The sequence below is a fragment of the Mus caroli genome, unplaced genomic scaffold, assembly GCF_978045245.1.
Source record: "Mus caroli unplaced genomic scaffold, Mus_caroli_1 scaffold_12, whole genome shotgun sequence".
Classification (NCBI taxonomy): domain Eukaryota; kingdom Metazoa; phylum Chordata; class Mammalia; order Rodentia; family Muridae; genus Mus; species Mus caroli.
In genome coordinates this window covers 66,062,709-66,079,223 of record NW_028227267.1, presented here as the reverse complement: position 1 = coordinate 66,079,223, position 16,515 = coordinate 66,062,709, and the positions used below count along the sequence as shown (strand labels likewise).

At 48.5% G+C, this 16,515-nt stretch overlaps 1 protein-coding gene across 1 annotated transcript in view; it reads right to left on the bottom strand.

Annotated features, from left to right (window-relative positions):
* Pebp4 (phosphatidylethanolamine binding protein 4) overlaps positions 1-16,515 on the bottom strand; it is a 221,158-nt gene that overhangs the window by 79,779 nt on the left and 124,864 nt on the right. The gene's annotated exons all lie outside the window — the stretch shown is intronic.

Here is a 16,515-nt window from a genome sequence, read left to right as displayed (position 1 = left end):
TTACAAGCAGCATCCCAGACTGGCCAGAGTACCAGGCCATTGGGCTATGACATCGTGTAGCTTCCTCAGCAATTCTCAGATGGTATGCCATGTTTATATATATGCACGTGTGTATGTTTATTTCATTTCTCCATGGGGTTTTGAGTTTCTTGGGGGTATTTAGTACTATCTTTCTACAGCTTCCTACAACACCTAACAGAGAGACAAGGAAGGAAGGAGTAGGGAGAAGGAGGAGTCTGCCTGGTCAGTCTTGAGTGGGTTGAGTTATCTTTTGCTACGAAACTATCAACAGCATGGTCAACAGTACAGAATGGAAAGAAGGCTTCTATATGGCGTATGGTGCTGGCTTTGGGGAGAGGGTATATCAGCCATCATGGTTCCTTTCATTTGTCCCCATGCTATCTAAGGAGCCATTCTTGCCTAGGCCAAGAAAGAGCTATATAGTAATTTTGTCAATACTCCAGGTGGTGATACCCAAAGGGGACTTGGTGGTCATGTAGCCAACTCGCCATCCAAGTTGGCAGGATACCGAGGCCAGGAAGATGAGCAATCCCAACCAAGGTCAATAAACTCATGGTAGGCAAGTTTGCAGTTTCTCTGGAAGACATCTTGTGGCTTAAGCCAGTTAGGAAACTACAGAGCACTTTGCTGTGGGAGAGAAGAAGGAAGAGGCTGTTTGATGAAAGGGAAGGCAGTGGAGGATGTTGGGAGGCGGGAGAGGGGAGTCTGTGGATGGTGAGTTGTGGCCTGTGGTCAATGCTGGAGGGTATGTGGCTATTGGAGGAAGCTGCTAGGCCCGTGCAAGCAGAAGGAGTAGTCTTTGAGAGGGACAATGAAGGCCGTGATTGTCAGCCTGGCTACCCATTCTAAATATGTCAAAGGCAATGTGATCAGAAGTGGTACTCTAGACAGGATAAGTGTTGATGCCAGTGCACATGGTGGAGCTCAGGGTACAGGGTTGGACATGCACCAGTGCAGGGAGGAGGCGAGCAGAGCCTTCCCAGGGGGACTGGGAAACTGGGGCAAGCACCCTGGAATGGCTAGGGAACAAGATAGCGTGGAATTGGGTGCTAAATTGTGCGGCACAGCTTGCACTAAGGTGGGAGGCGGCAGGGGTGGGGGGTGGGGGCGGGGCGGGTCCTAGAGTCCCAAAGAAAGCACCTGAACAAGAGGATGTTGAATGATTTCAAAAGAGCAGTTTTCAGAGAGATTGGGTGCAGGGTAGATTGGTCATGCTTTTTATCTCCTGTATTTTGTGTTGATGCTTTGATAACCTGAGGAGTGCTTGTTCTGGAACAAGGTCCCTTCCAAGGCTGCCTATGTCCTAGAGACTGCCTGCAAGCACACCTGTCACGTACACACTAACCAGCCCCAAGCCCATCTCTTCCATCACTTCCTTTCCCTCATCCTCTCATACCTAGCCAACATTCCCTGCCCCATGCCACCCTAGGGCAGGTACCAGGCGGCTGGGACATACTCCGATCACCCCGGAGCCCACTGATACTGTGCCAGCTCATCAGGGCTAAGCTTGCTAGGGCTTGCTTGCCCTCACTCTGCTCTTTTCCTGCAGAAACCACAGCGAAGGCTTCGGGCCACACTCTCTTCTGCAGCCTCTGCTTCCTGACACACCCTGGGACTTCCCCATGTGACTCTGTGTGGCACAGCTTGGCAGGTCTCCTTCTCTTGAAACTGAGTAATAAAAACTTCTCTCAGTGGAATTGATCTTTCCACGCCATGCCTATAAATTATGACCTGGATGCCCTTGAAAGGAAGGAAGGGGGGGTGGGCAGTGCTGGAGAAATGGCTCAGGTGTTAAGAGCACTGACTCTTCTTCTGAGTTCAATTCCCAGCAACCACATGGTGGCTCACAACCATCTGTACTGGGATCCTATGCCCTCTTCTGGTGTGTCTGAGGACAGCTACAGTGTACTCACATGCATAAAATAAATAAAAATCTTTTTAAAAAAGGAAAGAAGGAGGGAGAGAGGAGGAAAGAAGGAAGAAGGAGGGAGGGAAGGAGAAAGGAAGGAAGGAAGGAAGGAAGGAAGGAAGGAAGGAAGGAAGGAAGGAAGGAAGGAAGGAAGGAAGGCAGGCAGGCTAGTACTACAGAATTCTAGGGGCCACTGTTACAGAGGAAGGAGAAGCTTTGCCTGGGAGATAATCTAGGGTGAAATTCTGCTCTTTGCTTTGTAGCCAGGGCTTCTGTATTAGCTCTTCTCTGAGTAGCTCATGGAATATTCCCATTTTGTCCATTGCCAAGTTGAGTCTGGGGCTCGAGTCAGCTTGTTGCTTCTCTCTGTGAGTGACCCTTTCAGCCAAGCCTTCAACTGTGTTGTTTTCATGTTACTAAGCAGCTCTGAAGCCAAATGGGGCAGATGATTCCAGAGCTGTAGATGAGAGGATGGGGAAAGATATGTATCTGTCCTTAAAGTTGCATCCCTTGCCTGGGGCCAAGCGAAACTCTCAAGTGCCGGGTTTTGATTTCTAAATGGAGAGGAGGTGAGAGCTGAGCTGCCTGCAGTGAATTTCCCCTTTCATCTCCATTAGTCAGGCCCAAAAGATGGGTCCCTTCGCACCTGGGGTGACTTAGCAAACCACCCACTAACCTCCAGTGACCTACCAAACATGAGATGGAGGTGGCTTCTCTCGTTTCTGCAATGTTGGGGCACCAAAGACTAACCGCTAGGACCCTTTCCTTCGTTGTGGTCCACACTACACTTATAGGTTGTGTGACCTGGGGTCCTCAGTGTCTTCATGGGTATGACCAAATGAGCCCGGGGCATCTACTAGCTCTGGAGAAGAGCCAATCTGTGGTGGCAACTTTGTCTCAGTTTCAAGACACATGTTAGAGCTCTGCGTGCATGCGTGCCTCTGTGTGTGTGTGTGTGTAGAGTTTAGCGTAGGGTGTCTTTCTTTACTATCCACCTCATCTTTTGAGACAGGGTTTCTCACTGAACCTGGGACTTCCCAGTTAGATAGACAAACAAGCTTTTTTGTTAGTCTGCCTCCTTGTGCTGGGTATTCAACTCAGGCTGCGCACACAAACATTTGATCCACTGACCCATACATATATCCCCTTCCCCAGGGCTCTTGGCCCTTTGCATCAAGAAAGGAGAAGATTTCCTTGCAGAGCGTGTGGTCTCTGCTAACCGGTCTCCCTGATAAACAGCACCCCAGACTGCAGAGGATGTACAGCGTGGTGTCGGAGTCCCTGAGACAACACTTGGGTTTATACTGGGGAGGGGAGTCAGACTGGGGCAGGTGGCATGCTAGCCGGAGTAGTGGAGTGTCCTGTCCAAAGAGGGGCTGCAGAGGGCAGCAGATGTGTGTCTTGGAACCAACGCTCTCCGCTCAGGGATCCCTGAGCGAGAAGAGCCTATTTCCAAATACTAAGCTGAATGTATAGCCCCTTTCTGTCTGCACATCCCAAGCCAACCTGACTTCAAAGCCCCACACAACCTTACCTCTTCTAGGCCTACCTGTCTACCACAGCTTCTCTGAGGATCAGGCTCTCTGTCCTGATCTTTCCTCTAGCCACACACCCCCTCCTCCCACCCCTGCCTCCAAAGCACAGAATGGGCAGACATCCCAGGCAAGTCTGTTGACTGATGAAACCATATTGAGGAAATATTAATGTGGGAAAGGCCCCCGTTTCCTCCCCGGAAAGGAGGCAGGTCACGGTGGGGAGTGCTGAGGACACACATTCCATGTGACCTTCGGTGATCTCATGGGAGCCTGGCTTCAGCCCTTCGAGGTGCCTGGTGAATCTGCCATTCACAGATGAGGGCTCACTGAGGGACATAAGCAGTCAGTCATGGACCCAAGCCTACTAGATGCCTGTATTCCTGTTCGTGCTACTGAACTAAACTGCCACCTAGGGAAGAAAAGGGCCCTTCTTCCTGGCTGTGCTCTCCAGAAACACCTGTTTCTAATGGGCACAGGCCAGGGGACACAAAGCAGGGTCTACACAAAAGCAGTAGAGAAGGAAGAGGGTCATGGCTGGAGTTCGGGGCACCTGCAGCCTTACGGCCACTTTCTAGGAGACAAAGGTTTCTTGGCAGGGGGAGGGGGACTGGGGAGGATGCTTGTTTCTTAGGGAAAGGGGGTGGGGCAGGACCTGATCTTACCTCCTCCCTGAAGCAGCTTTGCACAGCACATATAGATGGGCACCCACCAGGCTCAGCGAGTGCACACACATGCACACATATGCAACACATGCCTCCCTACCCGGAGCAACACGGCTTCCCAGCCACCTCGACCCTCCCCCCACCAAACCCCTTCTCCCTCCTACCCTATATGTGCAATCTTGTGAAAACTCCACCACTCTTAAGGTTAATAAGGCTCATTTGCTTAAGATAGCACCTGTTTCTATGGTGACTCCTGCCACCCAGAATCTGTTCATCAACGGAGACAAGAGAACAGTGACTTCCACCCTCTTTCAAAGGAAAGTGCTGGTTCTCACTGCAAGGCTTGATAGGCCAGCAGCCCATAGAGCTCTGTGCATTTGTCCTTCCACCCCTGGAGGGGGGGGGAGGCCATCGCATGCCCCTCCCCAACATTCCGAAGATCTGCCGATTCCTCCCTAGGAATACTGAGGAGCTCTGGACTGGCCTCCTCCTTCTCCTCTTCATCTTCTCCCCGCCTTCCTCAACATCATCCTCTTTCTCCCTCCCCTCCTCTTTATCCTCTTCTTCATCTTCTTCCTTCCTCACACCCCCTCCTCTCTGAGAAACAAAAACCCCAGTGAATGATGGCCTTGAACTCGGGGCCGCTTGTTCTTCATTCTCTGATCACCACACTGGTTCCATTGGGGGTTATTTTGGTGGGGAGGCGAGAGGGGGGACAGGCTAACTGGTGAGTCCCGAGCGTGCTCTTGAGTCTGTCTCTTCAGCCTCATTGTCACAACCTAAGCCTCTCACCTTATCGAGTGTGGCTTCCTGTAGCTGCCTCCAAAATGTACCTTCTGGCTAGGACCTTATCCATCCCTGATGTAGCCAGGATGCTGCTGGCCCCACCAATACCCCCACCGCCCATCCCCCTTCTCGCAGATGAGACATGTTTAGGCCCCATCCTTCTCTGTGGCCCACCCTGGTCTTCTGGTTACCAGCTGAGGTTCGCAGCACTGGCTGCCAGTAGCACCAACCACCAGTTGCAGATCACCGGGGAAATAGGTTCTCAGGCAGGCAGGTGTGACTAACCATAATGTCCCATTGAGGAGTGGCTCACCTTTTACAATGGTGAGAGCGGCTTCCATGTTCTCCCTCTAACAGTGCCGCTCTCCCTGGTATTTGGAAATGCTCTGCCGATGGGGGCAACAAGCATGTGGGGAATGGCTTGGGACTTCCAGCTTGCTTTGTGTGTTCCGAGACCCAGGAGAGCAGGCTGTGAGTATTAATAATGCTTCTGCAGTTTTTCTGCAGAAAGATTAAGGGCTGCTTTGTAGAGGCTCAGGTGTGGTGCTCTTTACCATAGGAGCTTGGTACCAGCAACAAAGTCCACCTGCCTGTCTTAGTTTATAAGGAGTCCACGCCAAGAGCAGAGTCTACAGTGATGTCACCTAACTGCCAAGTGGCCTGGCCGACAAGCCTTCTGAACACTGCTCCCAGACTCTGAAGTACCACCCAGTACCCATCAAGACAGGGCTGACTCATCATGGCTTCCAAGGCCCTGCCTATCCCAGCCTCTCTGCCTGCTTCAGCTCCACTCAGAATGAACTCAGTCTCATCAATGCAGACTCATGCTGAGCCCCGTCTGAAGCCCACACTTGACCATCAATCTAACCCAGCCTCCTGCCCAAGCCCTTCAAGGCGGCTTCTCCTTGGATATCTTCAAGGATAACTCACTTTCTGTCTCAGCATCAGGACCTGGCTGCAAGTGCCCTGCATACTCTGCTGTTCCAGGCTCTTGTCATGCCCTCCTGGACCTCAGATTTCTGATTCTCCTACTTGACATCTCCAAAGGAGATCCAAAAGGCCTTTCGGCATCGCTTGTCTGAGTGTCTCCATCTTAGTAAATGACACCTGAATCTGGAAGCTTCTACTGGGCTATCCCTCACCTTCATTTTCCTATCCATCAGCAGGGCCTGATGTCTCCTGATCTCATGGAAGGTCCTGATGCTGTCCCCTCCAACTCATCTGCTCTTGTCTCCGGGAGGTCTACTGTTATCTCTCCTGAAAGAACAACATTGCCTCCTGGGGCTACCTGCTGGCATGGCAGACATAGAAAACTTTTAGAAATGCAAGCCACCAGGATTTTTATGATATTTATTTATTTAGCAATTGATTGATTGATTGATTGATTGATTGACTGAAGGTCTTGCTACGCTGCCTTGGCCTTAAGTGATCTTCCTGACTCTTACAGAGAGAACTGCAGGTGCCTGGCTTTGTGCCTAGCTTCCAGGCGTTTCTTTCTTTCTTTCTTTTTAATTATATTTTTATTTATGTGTATGACTGTTTTGTTTGAATGTTTATCTGTGTGCTGCGTGTGTGTCTGGTGTCCAATCCCCTGGAGTTGGTGCTATGGACTGTTTGTGAGCTGCCATGTGGGCGTCAGGGATTGAACTCAGGTCCTCTAGAAGAACAAGTGCTCTTACGAGCACATCCTTCCAGAACCCCTCGGGGAGTTCCTAATCTCTGGTCAAAGACCTCCTGTAGTCCATGTGCTAAAATCCTTGCTCAGTCTCAGTGAAGGCCCTGCGTTGATGTTTCCAAATTTTGGTGCATCTACTTTTTTTTTTTTTTAATTTCCTTTCCCTTTACTGTGGTAAGAGAACATTATATGAGTCTACCCTCTTGAGTTCTGAGTGTCTAATACGGCATTGTTGAGTAGGTACTGGAACTTAATCATCTTGCATAACTCAAACTTGCGGGCTGTTCTATGGCAACACTTACCCCCGCCCCCATCACCTCTCACATACATTTACCTCACCTGAGTTGCCTTAAAAATAAGTGGATGCCTGACCTCCACCCCCCTACCCCTGACCCCAAGACTGTACTGTAATCGGTTTGGGTGTGGTTTTCAGGGGGGCTCTAACGGGTGGTAAGGGACATCAGGACCTCTGTTGTTCATGGCTTCTCTCAGCATCTCACTGACTCCGACTCCTGAGTACTTGCCCTAGACCACGAGCTCCAGCCACAGTGGCATCCTTCCTCTTCTGCCTGGATAGTGTTCTCTTTACCTGGTGACCTGGTGAGCGTCTACTTGGCTCATGGATTCAAACCTCTGGGGAGTCTGCTCCTAGCCCTCTTTCTCATTCCGCAGGGTTCTCAAGACTCCACCCCAACACTTCCCACTCCGCACCAGTCATTGTTTTTCTTCCGTGGTCTCTGTCGCCAGACATGAAGTTCTTTAAAAAGAAGAGATCTGCCTGCATTAGCTTGCAGATGACTGAATGGAACCTATCGCCCAGGGTTGCTGAGCACGTGCTGAATGAATGAATGAATGAATAGATGTGGTTTGACCAGTTCAGAGAAAGACCATGATCATCTTCAATGATCTAAAGACTTTTCTTTTTCCGATTCGGCCTAAGATTATCTTAACTGTCTTAATGCCTGCGTTATGGTTTGACGTTCTATTATTATCTGAAAATTCAGATTTAAATTAGCTTGGGAATTAACAACAACTCTTCTTGATCGTTCCCTTCATGAACCCCTGACATGCCAGATCTTCCCCATTCTCAACGAGCAAAAAACTGATTTGAATTTAAATATAGAACTTAACAGCAAATCCAATTAGATCCATTTCTTTTTTTCTTTTTTTTTTTTTTTTTTTTGCAATGAGGGCCCCTACTTCCTGTTTGTCAAAAGCAACCGTTTTATGTCACTCATCATATTAACTCCTTCTTGAAACTTCGTGCCACCTACAAATACGGTGGAATACTATCCCCCAAACCACAGAACAAGACAAGGCTCATATCGAGACTGTGTATGGCTTGACACCAGAGACCAACTTCACAGCCAGTGCTCTTCAGAACTGGTTTGTCAATGAGCCGCAAACCCACATCATGCCACAGCCATCGAAGCCAAGTCTCTGCTTCCTTTGCCACAGGCTCCAAGGATTGGTATGGTTTAAACCTCCAGTCAAGATGTGCTATGCTTGCTTATGGCTCCCTTCTGTCCAAGGGGTCAATGCATGTTCCCATGAGGAACATCCAAGTCGTTGGAGTGACTGGCTTTTAGGGAACCTATGTGAATTCCTCTTGTTGAGTTTCTCCGACTGTCTGCTTGTTATATGTGTTTTGAACTTCGATGAGGATTGGGTAGAGTGCTGGACAGCTCAGTGGTTAAGAAAGAGTACTTGCTGTTCTCCTAGAGGAAGCTGGGCTCCATTCCCAGCACCCACATCAGGCAGCTCACAACCAGCTATAATTCCAGTTTCCAAGGCTTCACCCTTCTTTTTTGGCCTCTGGAAGCTCCTGGGCTCGTCTGCTTCCATGACGCACATATTCCCAGGAACACACACATACAGGTCAAATGAAATGAATAGAGATGCTTTTCAAATTTCAAGGAAGATTGCTGTGGCAGCAGCTTGAGTTCAGGAGACGGGGGCCATTCCTGGAGAAGGGCTCGTGATGACGCGTCTTAGCTCTTCCTGGACCCTTAAGGTGGGAGGGTCCGTCTGGAGGTCCTGAGGAACTTAAAGCACCTTGTATTAATAGACTGCAGAAGAACTTGTAGGATGAAGGTGCAAAGCAAGTGATGGTTCACAGAGGCTGTGACCATGGAAAGGCTTGAGAGACTGATCAGCAGGAGGCTGTATAGTCTTGAGGAGCAAGCCTGGGCCTGGGGACAGGATACAACATGGCTTCTTCCAGTAGGAGAGTAGTCTGGCCATGCTTAGATGTTTAGAAAATTTTAGTGCCTGCCCCAATCCCACAACCTAACCTCCTGCTATTGTGAATCTTGGACTTGTGTTCGTCTTCTGAGTCACTGGCTCCTCCCTCTTATGCAGGGTCACCCATGTACTCTGTTTTAGTGACAAGGGCCTCACACTCTCTTGCAGTAGACACTAAGTTTTTTGGGTAGTTCAAATTCTTAGAAAATTCCTCCTGGTGTCAAGTATTGCTTCCTGTCAAATGTCACCTATTGGCCTTTCTATTGCCCAGTGGGGGGCTACAGGTGATCCCTGCCTCCTGGTGGGGTCTCCACGGCATCTTTAAAGACAGCCACCCTGACTGCTTTCTGGGGTCACACTAGAAGGCTACCCTTCTCCCTCCTTTTGTGATTGCTGATCTGAGATAGTGTTTAGACAACCTTGTGGTGGTGTTGGCTGGTTTCTTGGGGGCTGGTGACCTAGCATCTTGGGGAAGAGTGGCCAGGACAGAGGACCTTCATTCCGAATATGGCACCTACCTTAATGCTTTCATTCATCAGATTCTGAGAGCATTCAGGGAGTCTATCTACCATAGCCCCACTCCCACCCCTAACCCTAAGAAGCACTTGCCACTAGATGTTGATTAGGGCTCCCCACCCCCACCCCCACCCGTTTGACACAAACTAGGAACATGCAAAAGAGAACTTAACTGAGAAGATGCTCCCATCTGCCTGGCCTGTAATCAAGTCTCTGGGGACATTTTCTTGATTAATGACTGATGGAGGACGGCCAGGACCACTGTAAGTGGTAACACCCCTGGGCAGGTGGTCCTGGGTGGTATAAGAAGGAGGCTGAGCTGGCTGTGGTAAGCAAGGCAGTTAGCTGCACTCCTTCATGGCCTCTACTCTGCCCTGAATTCCCTTGATGATGGGACTGTGACCTGTAAGTTGAGTAGAGCCTTTCCTTCCTTTGAAAGTGGCTTTTGGTCATGGTCTTTATCACAGCAATTGAAAAGAAACTAGAACACATAGGCTAAGTGACTGAAGCCCAGGGGACAGTCACAAGCACAGGCCCCTTACATTAGGACAGGAATAGATTGGATCCATTGCATAGCTCTATCCAAGAAGCAGAGTGGGAGCCCCTGTCCTTCAGAGCCACTGGAGCTGGAGAAGTTCAAGATTGTGCTATGCTATGCTGTGCTGTGCTGTGTGTGTGTGTGTGTGTGTGTGTGTGTGTGTGTGTGTGTGAGAGAGAGAGAGAGAGAGAGAGAGAGAGAGAGAGAGAGAGAGAATGTTTTCTGCCTGCTCCAGGAATTCTCCTGGATGGCAGAATTGGTTTCCATAACGACTTTCTGATATAAACATATTTGATAAAAATAAGTTAACAGTGGAGCTGTAGCTGTGGTAGAGCAGATTCTCAGAATGCAGAGAGAGAGAGAGAGAGAGAGAGAGAGAGAGAGAGAGAGAGAGAGAGAGAGAGAGAGAGAGAGAGAGAACGATCCTTGAGGAACTGGAGAATAGTGTTTTGTCCCCCCTCCCTCTCCTACTTACCATAAACCCACTGAAAACCTTTCTCATAGTCCTATGTACACAAGCCCCCTTTCTCCCTGTGTGCCTTGCATTCTCTCTCTCTCTTTCCCTCCCTCCCTCCCTCCCTCCCTCCCTCCCTCCCTCCCTCCCTCTCTCCCTCCCTCCCTTCTTCCTTCTCCTTAGTTACCTGAAGCACTGCATGCAGTATGTATGGGATAATATGATAAATTCATTTCCAATTCACTGCATTATCCCTTGAATATTTTAATGACTCATTGAATGGAGTAAAAAAAGCTATTTCAAATGAACAATTATGCTGCATTAGTCTAAGGGCTGATTATATTTAAACACTGCTCACATGGATAACAGGACACAGCGACCTCAGCATAGGAGAGCTAATTTGGCTCTTATCTCCAAATAATTTTACACCGCAAATTACCGTGAAAACCTAAAGGGCTTTAAAAACATTCATCAAAAGATAATATTCCACTTTGTAGCAACATTTTATTTAAATTATTTTGAATGGGACTGAAGGCATCTCTGGGGCAGGACAATGGCAGCTGAGTGGGGGGGGGGGGGGGCTATGAGTGATAAGAACCTGGTGAAGGGTTAAAAACAGAAGTGGAAAGTATTGGGGAAGAAGGGCCTGCAGCCTGGGCCCAAGAAGTATAGGAAGCCTGACTAGAAAGCTGGCCCTTTGCCCTAAGGCTGGGGGTGGGAGAGGCCTCATCGGGTCCAGAGGTTGGATAGCAATCACACAGTGCCTGTGTTCTAGGACTGACTGCTCCAGACCTGTGTGGTGGCACATGCCTGTAGTCTTAGCACTCTGGGAGGCAGAGATAGGAAAACTGCAATTGCAAGTTTCAGGGTAGTCTGGACTACAGACGGAATCTCTCACCTCTCTGTCTCTGTCTCTGTCTCTCTCTGTCTCTCTCTCTCTCTTTCTCTCTCCTGTGTGTGTGTGTGTGCGTGCATTAATATTAATTAAACATTAATAAACAAACAAACAACAAAAGGGAACTACTTATCAATCCCATCTCTTTAATTTTCCCCCATCATCTCGATTGGTGGTCCTGATAAAGATAATTTATTCTGCTTTTTGTTGTTAGCTAGGCTCTGGTTATAAAAAAAACACTCCATAATTATTTATAGGTACATATGTAAATTTCTGCAGGGTCTGCTGCTTGGTTTATTAGGAATGAGGACAAAATGCTACTTTCTGTGGGGCTCTTTCTAGGAAGGCTTTTCCTCTTCACATATTTAATCTCCTTCTTTCTCACTCCTGCCCTGGGAAGAATGCCCTGTGCCCATTTTCCAGTGGAGAAGCCAGAGTCTCAGAGATGCCTGCCATCACTCATGAGCACACGGGAATATATATATATATATTTAAATTTTTATTTATTGGATAAGTGTGCATGTGCACGTGGAGGACAAAGGACAAGCCTGGCTGTCACTCTCAAGTGTTCCCTTTGAGAAAGGTTTCTCATTGGCCTGGAATTTAACCGAGTAGGCTAGAGAGCCTCAGGGATTTTTCCATCTCTGCTTCCCCAGTGCTGGGTTCACAAGTATATGTCCAGGTTTTCCTCTAATCTATTAACTTTTCCAAACATGGGTTCTGGGAATTGAACTCACGCCCCATGTTTCCGAGGCGAGTACTTTATCAACTAAACCATCTCCCCAGCCCCAGTGTGGCTCACTCAAACCCATGCTGACCACAGAAGAGTCACAATCAGGAGCGGTGCTAATCTTGGCTCTGGTTTCTGGGGTTTCTATTCACCCTATTCATCGAGCATACTTAGAGGTCCTTTAAACACACACACACACACACACACACAACCTCTTATTACAGAAAAAATTCAACCCTATAGAAAAGTAGACAGAATAATGACCCCTTAGAGGTCCCTTTGATTCAAGTCAGAATTGGTTGCCATTTTATGGCTGCCAAAGGTTGAGGGCATGGAATGAAAGGAGAAGCATGGACTTGGCGGCTCCTTTTCTTTCTTAAAACAAAAAAGACATTCAGGACAAATTTTAGAATCATTGACTGTTTCTAGGAAGATTTTCTTTTTTGGAAGGGGAAAAAAAAAAGGGTACTCTTGTCTCCTTAATTATTCTTCATATTCTTTGTCACCAATCACCATAGTCTTTGTGGAAAAGCATTTGAGTACCATCTTCCTGTGTTTAATATTCCCATTAACAACAAAAAAGAAGTCTAATGAAAATATCTGCATGAAAAGCCCCGAGTGCTAATTTCTGAGACAAATAAGACAAGGAGCCAATAAAGTCTCCTCCTTTAGTGAGTGATGCAGGCTAATTGATGTCTCAATGGGGCCTCAGCAGAACTGAAAAGCATCTGCAGAGAAACCTGAGGACATGCCACAGGGGAGGAAGATTCCGTCTCACCTTGAGCTGTTGGGAACCAGCATTCCTTTGTTTGCATTTTAAGGTGGTTTCTCAGTACTCAGGCCAAGCTGGCCTAGAACTCCACCCGGGTCTTTCTGCTTCAGCTTCCAGGGTGCTGGGATCACAGGTGTGTGCCACCACGCCTGGCTACAATTAGAAATCTCTTTTACTCAATGAGGGAGTTTCAGAGAGGTACCAAGGAGCACCCTGTGTGTGATGTCTGCATCTCCGCACTCCTTGGCATGATCAGGTTGAAGGGCTTTCATCTAGTCCTGTTGGTGAGCTGATGGGAACTGACAGGTAAAGGAATTGCTATCCAGGCCTGCTCCTGGACCCTCATAATTCCTCCCCTGGTGCAGGACAGCACCTTTCTCGGTGTCATCCACATTTGTGACATGAGAGGTACTTGTCTTGGAGCTATGGCAGTAAGAGCATAGCGCCCAACTGTTTAAAGCTAGCTCTGCGCTGTGGGTTTTTACTTTAAGCATTGTTACCTGAAATAACATATATAAATATCATTTAAACAGTGTGAGGCAGAGACTATAAGTATTTCCACGTTACAGGTGACTACATTGAGATCAAGAGAATGGCTAGTTCGGAATGGGGAGCAGAGCAGCCTGAGTCTAGGGTCATTCTTCTTAATCAGTTCTCACGGACAAATTCTGCTTCTGGACATCGTTCTGTTCCCGCTCTTTATTTAAGATGCCCACATGCCTAGAATCTTACCCTATTCTATATAGACTTTGTGAGACTATCTTTAGGGTGTGTGTGGGGAGGTGGGGGGTGCTACAGGTGTCCCCCACATTCCTAAGAACTCTGATTTCTATACTGTTCTAGTCTGGAAAGCCTTTCAAAAACATTATCTCCACTGGACAGCTTTCATGGCCATGCCCTGGCCCGATGCATGGTTATATCTGGCCACCTGACACTAAAGCCAGCTTAAGTTCCCCCAGTGTTTTCTCTGTGCCCCTTGGGAACCACAGAGTCACTGTTGTTCTGTTTGCAGTGACTTTACCACATGCCTTACTGGTGAGTGTGTTTGGGTGTAGTTGGGCGGGTGTTGGTAGGGTGTAGGTTAAAATACAGACCAGGTGTGCTTTATATACCAAGGCAACATTCCCTGGGCAGTGCGCCCTGGAAGCCTCTATCCATCCAGGAGTGAGCTGGAGTCGTGGGAAGGGAGGCAGAGATTGTTTTCATCTTACAAAGGGGACACAGTGGTCCCTGGACACAATGGGACTGATGGACATCGTGGGGCCCCACAAAGGTGTAGCATGGTATGAATGGGTTAGAGTCTGGGGCACGCATCCAACACCTGCAGCTACTACAGTATACTACTGGTGCCAGTGGACGGTGTCACTGAGCCTCTCCAGCCCCCTCACCCCCTTTTTAAGGGACAGCACTAGTTCACAAAGCAATAGAGGTTTCAACAGTTTCCAAAGTGCTTTTACAAATGGATGTCAATCAGCCATCCCAGCCTGGGTCACTGCAGCTTTTCCCAACCTGTGAATTACTCTGGACCATGTTATCTGTGAGTCTGCAAAGCTCTTCCACAGCACAGCCAGGAAACCATGCAGTACCAATGGGGGCTGACTTGATCCTTGCCCAAGAACTTCAGCTTCGTCAGGGCAGTGACCTCGCTGCCTCTGTCTCCTTGAGCTTCCAGTCGCCAGGTAATGGGTGCCTCCCCACTGAAGTCTGTGGAGATCATACATTTTGTGGGCCCAAGAGTGTACACTTCTGTGTGAACTTCTGTGTGGACTCCAAGTTACAGAACAGGATCCTAGACTTAGCCGGAACCCCCACTCTCTACCACTCTTGCTTTGACAGAGCTCAGGGACCTGGGACCTGAACCCACTTGGCTGATGGCATCTTTCTGGCTTGCAGAACATGAGGACAGGTGACAGGGCCCAGTAACTCCATGAGGGAAAGCCGCAGCTTCCTGCTGGGCACCCAGAAGAGGGAAAGTGGGTGGTGATGTGACTGAAACCTGAGCCTCCTCTGGGCAAAGGGGAAGTGAGGGCCGTGCCCGGGCAGGTGGCTTTGCTTAAGCTCTGTGGCTTAGCAGCCTTGCCTGACAGCTGCCACCTGTCACCTGCCACCTGCTGTGTCTCTAAGCAGGGTATCTGGGGCTAAATCCTTGTTCACAGCAAGGGCCTGGTGTAAAGGCTGTGTCCTGAGTGAGTATCAGGGTGATGGAGTGGGTGGGATGGAAGTGTCAGACATCAGTGGAGGCTGTGTCACAGACCCAGGGCTCCTCAGCTGGGAAATCACTCTGCCCGTATGGCTTTCCCTCTGGCCTGAGAATCCCTACTGGAACCTTCTCACAGGGAACAGTGAGTGCATGTGCATTTGTGTGTGTGTGTGTGTGTGTGTGTGTGTGTGTGTGTGTGTGTGTGTGTGTGTAGGTGGCTTCCACCCTAAGAACTTTACCCAAGTCTAGAAGGAAAAAAAAATCAATGCTTTAAGCAGGAGGCAGGCCTGACAAGTGTCCCAGCTTTTGGTGTCCCCTGCTGCTGCCCCTGCCACACACCAGGACCCTCCCTCAGCCATGCCTCTATGCTGATTGCTAAATTCCCCCTCAGTCTGCTCAAGGAAAAGTGCTCCACTGCTGTTTAAGAAACCCCATCAGGGCTGCAGCTAGGCAGCTCCTAAGGAGAGCTGTATCCCCCCAACCCCCCCGCCTCCCACCCCACCCCTCCCCACCTCATTCCTACCAAGAGCCCTGGTGCTGGGACATGGTTGGTTACCAGGGTAATTTTCCCTTCCCCACCCGCTCTGATGTGAGAAACTTCCCCTTGTCAAGAGTCAATAGCTAGTTTAAAATGATGTCCCTACTTCTGCCCTGGGCTCTAGCAGTCAAGACACTAGCTTTGCAACTGTGTTTTCTGCTACATTTTCTAGAGTGCTCTTCACGGGATTGTTAGGATGGCCACAGAAAATCAAAGAGTACAATTCACTCACACATTGCAGAGCAACAGCGAATGTCTGGTCTCTGAGCTGGGAAGCAGCTTTTAACTCATGTTCAGATTTCATTTCACTAGTTTCTATTATCTTACAGAGCAGAGGCCTTTCTATCGTCTTTGTAAAAACCCACTAACAGATTGTCTGGGCACAGAGCCTGAAGGGTATAGGCTAGTATGGATTTCTCCAGAGGATACTGCTGGGTCACTCATGAATACCAGATTCTAGAATTGAACAGAATTGGGAAACAAACATGGATTATACACAGTTGGACCTCTTATCTGAGGGTTCCACATACTCAGGTTCAACCAAAAGCCAATTAAGATAGGTAAATAGATAGATAGATAGATAGATAGATAGATAGATAGATAGATAGATAGACAGACAGACAGGTAGGTGGGTAGAATTATACCTGTGAACATGGGCAGGCATTATTTTCCTTTCATCAATTCCCTAAACAATATAGCACAACAAGCTATTTCTGTAGCATTTACATTGTGTTAGACTCAATAATCACTTAGAGATGATTTAGAATGTGTGAGAAGGTACGTATAGGCTTAACCCAAACACTATTTTATACAAGAGACTTTTGGGGGTTCCCTGAGGACGTTGAAAGTTGACTGTGATGTTGATTTGGATAGCTATATCTTTAAAAGGCCACTTGATGAGGCATGAGACCAAGTGAGTTCAAGCCAGAAGATCTAACACGCGTGTGCTGATGTAGTCTGCTCCTCAGAGACACTCTGAAAAGGGCAAGATAGGCTTCTCCCCAGCTATCATGAAACAAACTGAGCAGGCACCTGTTTAT